General features: G+C 43.6%; 2 pseudogenes; one reads left to right on the top strand and one right to left on the bottom strand.

Annotated features, from left to right (window-relative positions):
- Positions 1–398: 398 nt before the first annotated feature.
- Positions 399–1,156, bottom strand: LOC127198436 (protein dpy-30 homolog; annotated as a pseudogene).
- Positions 1,157–1,211: 55 nt separating this feature from the next.
- LOC127203802 (eukaryotic translation initiation factor 4E-like) lies at positions 1,212–1,976 on the top strand (annotated as a pseudogene).
- The last annotated feature ends 6,804 nt before the right edge of the window (positions 1,977–8,780 follow it).

Genomic DNA, 8,780 nt, shown 5'->3' with positions numbered 1-8,780 from the left:
CGTTTCGATAAATAAATAAATAAATAAATAAATAAATAAATAAATAAATGTGGTGATTGAGCCAGCCAGGTGTTTGCTCTTCCGCAGCTCTAGAACTGAGTTCTGTGGTCTTGAAGGGTCTTACACTTCCAAAGGGGGGGGGGGAATCATGATAATTAAAGCTGCCTCGTCATCATGTAAATCTACAGTAGCAACCACATGTTTCTTTTCTTCCTAAGAAATCAATTTCGAGCCGGGTGTGGTGGCGCACGCCTTTAATCCCAGCACTCAGGAGGCAGAGACAGGTGGATCGCTGTAAATTCGAGGCCAGCCTGGTTTACAAAGCAAGTCCAGGACAGCTAAGGCTACACACAGAAACTCTGTCTCGAAAAACAAAACAAAACAAACAAACAAAAAATTTAATTTTGGTCTTCAAACTGTGCCTCATTTTTTAAAAGGTAAGAAACTTAATGGGATTTGGCTGTCTTTCCTTTGCAAGCTCAGCAAGTCCCTGGAGTAAGATAGGCACAACTGTCTGGTCCAGGCAGGCATGGGTGGGCAAGGACTGTAGATCCACCTTCTGTTTTGATGACTTCCCTGTATTAATCTTCTCATTTTCGACTGTCTTCTCAACGTTGTCCGTGAGACCATACTCAGAGCGAGGGTTTTCTGCAACCTGCGTCTGTCCCTTCAACGTCTGCTCTGACTCTATGGTGGACCCTGCAAACCTTAATCAACTGGATACCAGTCTGTGCCAATGCTGTTGGTTCCTGCAAACTGATTCTTTTTATTTTTTGTGTGGTTTTCTTTTTTGTTTTTTTGAGATAAGGTTCTCTGTGTAGCCTTGGCTGTCCTGAACTCCCTTTGCTGAGCAGGCTGCCCTCGAACTCACAGTGATCCACTGGCCTCTGCCTCTCAAATGCTGGGATTAAAGGCACACGCCACCACACCCGGCCCACAAACTGATTCTTTTTTTTTTTTTTGGTTTTTTCGAGACAGGGTTTCTCTGTGTAGCCTTGGCCATCCTGGACTCACTTTGTAGACCAGGCTGGCCTCGAACTCACAGCAATCCGCCTGCCTCTGCCTCCCGAGTGCTGGGATTAAAGGCGTGCGCCACCATGCCCGGCTTCACAAACTGATTCTTTATGGTAGATTTTTTTTTTCTTCTCTGTGCCATGACTTTTAATGAGACTATGGATTCAAGCAGAGTTTAAATCATACCTACCTGCTGAGCGGTTGTGCGATCAGATCGATCTAAGATGGCGACTGTGGAACCGGAAACCACCCCTACCACAAATCCCCCACCTGCGGAAGAGGAAAAAACAGAATCTAATCAGGAGGTTGCTAACCCAAAGCACTATATCAAACACCCGCTACAGAACAGGTGGGCACTCTGGTTTTTTAAAAAATGATAAAAGCAAAACTTGGCAAGCAAACCTTCGATTGATCTCTAAGTTTGATACTGTTGAAGACTTTTGGGCTCTATACAACCATATCCAGTTGTCTAGTAATTTAATGCCTGCCTGTGACTACTCACTTTTTCAGGATGGTATTGAGCCTATGTGGGAAGATGAGAAAAACAAACGGCGAGGAATTACACTGAACAAACAGCAGAGACGGAGTGACCTCGATCGCTTTTGGCTAGAGACACTGCTGTGCCTTCTTGGAGAATCTTTTGGTGACTACAGTGATGATGTGGAACTGTTGTTAATGTTAGAGCTAAAGGCGATAAGACAGCTACATGGACTGCTGCGTGTGAGGACAGAGACGCAGGCACACACATAGGGAGGGTATACAAGGAAAGGTTAGGACTTCCTCCGAAGATAGTGATTGGTTATCAGTCCCACGCAGACACGGCTACGAAGAGCGGCTCCACCACTGAAAATAGGTTTGTTGTTTAAGAAGACACCTTCTGAGTATTCTCACAGGAGACCGCGTCACGCAATCGAGATTGGGAGCTGAACCAAAGCCTCATGAGAGCAGAGTGGACTGCATTGAAGCTAAGATACAAGAGCAGTCTCATTCGCCTTTGTCTTGTACTTCTGTGTTCATTCTACCCCCACCCACCCCCAATTTTTGCTAGTGTGTCCACTATCCCAATCAAAGAATTACAGTATACATCACCCCGGAACCTGCAGGTGTGTTCCTGGCCCGCTATGTAACAGCCGGTTAGAATTACCATGACACACACATTTGCCTTTCCACAGTATTTGAAAAAGAACTTACATTTCCATTACCTTAGCAGAAAAAGATCTGTTTCTGCTCCACTCCACACAGGAGCGAGTTTTGCTGGTGTGAGAGTCTGAGTACAGCTTTCTAACAACCTTGTGTTTCTTTTCACAGCAGTGTCCTTGCTGTCCTCTTGCTCATGGCTGCTAGATTTTAATTTATTTGCTTCCCTCCTTGATAACATTAGTGATTCCGATTTCAGTTTTTCTTTTGTTTTTCTTTTGGTTTTTTCCTCATGTAACATTGGTCAAAGATCCAGGAATATGACAGAAAGGTGGAATAAACATTAAATTTGTGCATTCTTTGGTAATTTTTTTGTTTTTTTGTTTTTGTAACTACAAAGCTTTGCTACAAATTTATGCATTTCATTCAAATCAGTGATCTATATCTGTGTGATCCCTAAACATAATTGTGGACTATAAAAATGTAACAGCATAATTGCATTCCTGACTAGAATTAGTATGTCTGCTTTTGTATCTTTATGCTGTACTTTAACACTTTGTATTGCTTAGGTTACTTTGCTTTGGCTACAATGGCTCAAGTAGAAAAGCGGTCCCATTCATATTAAGACAGTGTACAAAACTGTAAATAAAATGTGTACAGTGAATTGTCTTTTAGACAACTAGATTTGTCCTTTCATTTCTCCCATCTCTGTAGAAGGAATCTACTTCATATTGCAAGGCAGTCTCTTGTGTGTTTCTATAGTGTCTTCCCCATGCACAGCCTAAGTTTGGAGCACTAGTTAATTATTATGTTTATTGCAATTTTTAATAAATTGAATAGGTAGTATCACATATGTAATTAATTGATGTGGCTATCTTTTTATTAAAGGCACATTTTTTCAGTCTTAGGTTAAATAATGTACTTTTAATATGTTAAAATTCATGAGAATTGGGATTTTAGTGTATCACCATTTGATAGGAACAGTGGCTATTAACTGTTTAGTTTGAGATATTTTTACTTAAAGGCTAGAAAACTAGCATAAGGAAGTATAGGGCAACATGTGTGAGGAATGTTAGTGTGGCTAGCTGAATAAAACGTAGACAAGTATTAAGAACTATTTCTATTGGTCAGTAGTGGCAGTGTGGTTCTCTGTAAACTTGAAACCTTCATCTACTCTTTCCTTGTATCATTTTAAAGCAAACTTGAAGATATTTTGTCTGCAGTATAGACCAAAGGGTAGCAGAACGGAAATCACTAGATGAGAGAAAAGTGTTATCTTTAAGTGGTTATTATGAATTCATCCTTTTTACACTGATAAACTTGATAAAATAAATATGAAATCAATAGCATTGCTTTTATTACAGACTTTGAAAATATCTCACAGATTGCCAACTGACTATTCTTACTGTCCTAAACAGTCCCTGCTCAGTGTTCTGGAAATAGCGATGCTGATGATCTCAGCATTCTGTACCTAATGTCTACTGTCTATGTGTGGACTGTTTAGGGATGTTCCATCTTTCGACATTGTTACAGATGAGTTCTGTGTTGGGCTGTACTCACCTTGTTGGTATGAGGCCCAGGTTGGACACCTGAAGCTTGGTACAGTGTATAGTCATAACAGTGGCGAGTGCTGAAACTTCTTTAACGTGTGAGATTGTAGTAGTTGGACCTGTTAGAGGTGAATGCCCATGTTCCTTCAGTTCTAGAGTGTGTGCAATTATGAGAAGTATAAACTTCTAGAAGTGGAAAAAGAATCACAAAATACAGCGCTAAAGTTAAAAACTTTGAATAGGATGTGTTTTGTAATAGAAAATTGAAATAATTTGTAATGAATGAGTAATTGTAATGGATAAATGAACAATTCCACAGCAGGATTCAGTGTATACTATATGGGAAATAAATAATAACACTTATATAATTAAAAATAAATAAATAAATAAATAAATAAATAAATAAATAATAAATAAATCATACCTGCTATAGAATGACACCTTTAGTGTCCGTTAAGGGGCAGTAGGGGAAAGGCAGACCGGTCACCAAGTTCCAGAGAGAGAGGGACATTGAAAGAGGAAGATGAAGGCTGTGAGGCTGACAGCCAGTCATGTGCAGGAACCGACTGGAGAGCGATCTCCTGAGGTCAAGGGAAATGAGGCAGTCAGATGAAGTCGGCTTTCGTCAGGGAACGGGGGTTGGGGGAGTGGGGGTCACCTTCCATGAACTTTGGGAAGTCAATGCCTTCTGAGGAAGGTGTAGGGTTAGTATGGAACTCCCAGGGCAGAGGGCTGACCTCTACAGAAGTTAAAAAGAGAAGCTTGCAGGCACTTAGGGCACAGGGTTGGGGTAAACAGAATCCCTCCCTAGAGCTGGCTAGCACACTTCCTCTCTGCCTTCTGGGCTCTTTCTTTCTAATTCAGGCCCCACAAAGCAGCCATAGAAGTTTAACACAGAAAACCTTCAATGACTCCTGACTGCCTTTAAGATAAAGGCCAAATTCCTGAACTGGACTTTCAGGACTTTGTCATGGCCATGCCCATCTCTCCCGTCTCCTCTCACTCCATCTCCACCCTCCCACACCCCATTTTCAACCTAGTCCCTTTCCAGCAACGCTCACTGGTAAAACAATGAGAGGATGCCGTTGTCAAAAGGAACACCGCATTCCATAGAGCGTGGGTCTAACAAGAGGGAAGGGCAGGGGCTGGGGAGCTAGCGCAATGCATAGGGGGCTTGCCTGGAAAGCATGAGATTCTGAGTGTGGATCCAAGCTGGGCAGGGTGCCATGTACCCGTAATGCCAGCACTTTCAAGGACTGGAGACAGCTGGATCCTGGCAATGCTGGCCATCTGGTCTAGCCCAAATGACAAGCTTTAGGTCCAGTGAGAGACCTCCATCTCAGAAACAAGATGGAGGACAATGAGGAAAGACACTTGAGGTCCTAACCTCACGTGTACATGAATACACATTCATATGTACACACACACACACACACACACACACACACACACACACACACAGAGAGAGAGAGAGAGAGAGAGAGAGAGAGAGAGAGAGAGAGAGAGAGAGGACAGAGACAGAAACAGAAGAGGAGAGGAGAAACTCATAGGCCCTTCTTTACATTAAACCCACATAAATCTAAACCAATTTTTTTTTCTTTCTTTAGTTTTTGTGTGTGCTTGTATTCTGGAAACATTCCTATGAGATTAAGCGCCCATCTGGCAGATCCTCTATGTCTTCTACACATACATATGTGTCTCTTCATGTTTAGCCTATTTCTAGATGTAGAGGGTGGAGGCCAGAGACCTCCGCCTTCGTCTCCCTCCTCCTCCATCATCCTCATCATCCTCATCATCCAGAGTCTAGATCTGACTGCTTCTGCCTCCTGAGTGCAGGAGTTAAAAGCATGCACCACCACTGCCCGGTACTTGCCACCTTATTTTCTGAGACAAGGTCTTGTCCTCATCAATTAGCTCGCCTCTGCCTAACAAGTCCAGGATGCACCTCTCTCCAGTGTTAGGGTTATAGCTGTGTACCACCATTCCAGGTGTGTGTGTGTTTGTGTGTGTGTAAGCTAGGCATCCAAACTCAGGTCATTTCGCTCAAGAAGCGGACACGTTATCAACTGAGCCATCTTCCAGCTCCATAATTTCATTTATGTTCTAATCACATTTTTTTTCAAAGTCCTCACCATGGTTCCCTAACACACGCCCTCCATTATTCCGGAAGTCCACTTCTGTCTCCCATTAATTCCGCCTCTATGTCAGCCACATCCTCCGGTCATAAAATTTAGTCTCTTTGTTGTGAATTACATGATCTTTGTTTGCAATCTTTTTGCCTGATGATATGTCAAGCCAGCTGCTAATGTTCTTCAAGCTGTGGTGGCCCAGCTGCCACCATAATTTGAACCAGTAGTCACTGAGGCAGGGAGCCAAGACTTTTCTGTTGAAAACTTTTGGGGTGAGGGGTTGTGTATCTCTGCTTTCATGTGAGAATGCGAAACCTCCTTCCGGTGTCACTGGTGTTGATGGAATTGATCAGACCCTCCCAGAGATGGTCACAGGAGGGAGCAAGGTGGGCAGTCATGAGCCCTCATCCCTAAATTCCCTTAGTTTGGATGCTGAGTTGACAGAGCTATATTGACCTGTAGAGTCCCAGTGATTTAACTTTACGTTCCCAGAACTCATCAGGTCTGGGCAGGTACAGGCCTGCTGGCCCAAATCAGCAGCACTATGCATGACAGAATGCCTAGCCCTTCAGTCCACAGCTTTGGCTCTGTCTCAAAGACAGAGACTGTATTTCCATCCCTTTCAAATGATCTGTGAAAACAGAGGTGCGGGTGGGGGAGCTACAGTCCACTCTTCCTTATAGCAAAGTTAAAAACCATAGTTTTCTAAGGAAAGAAATGTTAGAAAGAAACATGTTGTTACCTTTTCAATGAGTTTTCCTGCCGCGCATGGTGGAGCACGCCTTTAATATCAGCACTTGGAAGGTAGAGGCTGGCAGATTGGATTGCTGTGAAATCAAGGCCAGCTTGGTCTACAAAGTGAGTCCAGGACAGGCAAGGCTAAACAGAGAAACCCTATCTCAAAAACAAACAAACAAACAAACAATGAGTTTTCCTCCATCACTGCCTCCCTACCTGGTAGCAATGGTTGGTCAATCCACATCAGCTAGTGCTTCTGTAGGATGCTACCTATTGCAGGAAGCCCTGGAAACTTCTTTCAGTTGGACAGTTTCACTTTAGAGAGGGTCTGAACCACAGCTTTCCAGCTCCAAACACTCCCAGTGGATTCTCTCTCTGCTTCTGTTTCTCTCTTTCTCTGTCTCGCTCTCTTCCTCCTACTCCCTCCCCCCATCTTCCCCATCCCTGAAAACATCTAATAATGTAGCCCATGCTGGCCTTGAACTCACCATCTGTTGTTATAAAGAATAAAGTCCCAGTTGTTCAATATTACTGATGCTGGGGTGAAAACTTGCTAGCTCAGAGAGGCAGAGAAAGCATCCAGCTGACCCTCCTACTCAGCTCATGTCTCAGAGGAAAAAACCCAGAAAGCTTACTAGCTCAGCTCATAGCTCAAGAGGAAAAGAGAAAAACAAAACAAAACTCAAGGCCCAAAGCTAGCTAGCTCAAGTGCCCCTTCTTTTTTTTTTTTTTTTTTTTTTTTTAGTTTTTTGAGACAGGGTTTCTCTGTGTAGCCTTGGCTATCCTGGACTCACTTTGTAGACCAGGCTGGCCTTGAATTCACAGAGATCCATCAGCCTCTGCCTCCTGAGTGCTGGGATTAAAGGTGTGCGCCACCATGCCCAGCTGCCCCTTCTTCTTATCCTTCAAAGTCCCTCTTACTCTTTAATCTCTGTCAGCTGGCTTCTTGTTCTGTCTCTTGACCTAGGTTAACTTTATTAAATCCTGTGTAGAGAAAGCTCTTGGATTAAAAGTGTATGCTATGCCAGGCATGGTGGCACACGCCTTTAATCCCAGCACTTGGGAGGCAGAGGCTGCCAGGTCTCTGTGAGTTCGAGGCCATCCTGGTCTACAAAGTGAGTCTAGGACAGCCAAGGCTACACAGAGAAACCTTGTCTCGAAAAACCAAAAAAAAAAAACCAAAAAAAAAAAAAAAAAAAAAAAAAGTGTATACTAGGGCTCAGCCACACCAAACAAGAAACAGGGTTTTATAGTTCAGTCTGCTTCCCATGTACTAGGATTAGGTGCATGCATCACCAGAAGCTGAGAGTGGCTGCATCTGTGCCTTAGAAAAAGCCTGTGAAGATGCAGAGTCCTTGGCCTCACTACACAGGAGTTGAGCAGTGCTGTTGGCATCCAAAATAATTGTTCATACATAGTTAGACAACTATGGAATGTCAAAGTCGGGGATGGGGGCAAAGTGTGTGTGTGTGTGTGTGTGTGTGTGTGTGCCTTTCAAGTTAAATGGCTAGTTCCAGAAGCATCTGTATACTTAGTGCTCATTACCATCCATGCCTAGAGCCAGAGCACATTTGGGAACAAAATAAGATCTAGAAACACTTACGCTAGGTAAAAACCCCTGAGGGTCATGTCTGCATCTCATCCCAGGTTGTTCTTGCAGGGTTGCAGTGGACACATTGACCTCTGGCCACAAAGGGCTATTCTAGTTCAAACACAGGTCTGTGAGATGAGGTCTTGCTTGCCAGGTTCCGCAGTCCAATCCTAATAATTCTTTGGACATTTAACAGGGACAGTGACAATTCTCCTTGGATGCTGGTCAGTTCCCCTAGACGAAAGCAAGCAACCTACTCTCGGGTTGTGAACAGACCTTTCTCAAGCCTTGAAGGAAAGAACTACTGATTGACTTTACAAAGTGACTGAGCCAGGGAGTGGGACATTGGGCATCCTGCTCCATTCCTCTCTGCTGTATTCTTTTGAAACGGGGTTTCTCGCTGAACCTGGAGCTGGTCCAGTGGCCAGCAAGTCCCAGGGTCTCTGCCTGTCTCTGCCCTGAATACATGGGTTCCAGGCATTTGAACTCAGGACCTCACAATTTTGTAGCGACTGCTCTTATCCACTGATACCCCAGCCCCAAAGTTTTGGTTTTGGTGAGTCACAAGAACCTAGCACTTGAGAGCTATATCACAGCAACAGAGAACATTTGATAAGAGAA

This window comes from Acomys russatus, chromosome 2 (assembly GCF_903995435.1).
Source record: "Acomys russatus chromosome 2, mAcoRus1.1, whole genome shotgun sequence".
NCBI lineage: Eukaryota > Metazoa > Chordata > Mammalia > Rodentia > Muridae > Acomys > Acomys russatus.
The sequence above is the reverse complement of the archived record's forward strand: the minus strand, read 5'-3'. Positions and strand labels throughout refer to the sequence as shown.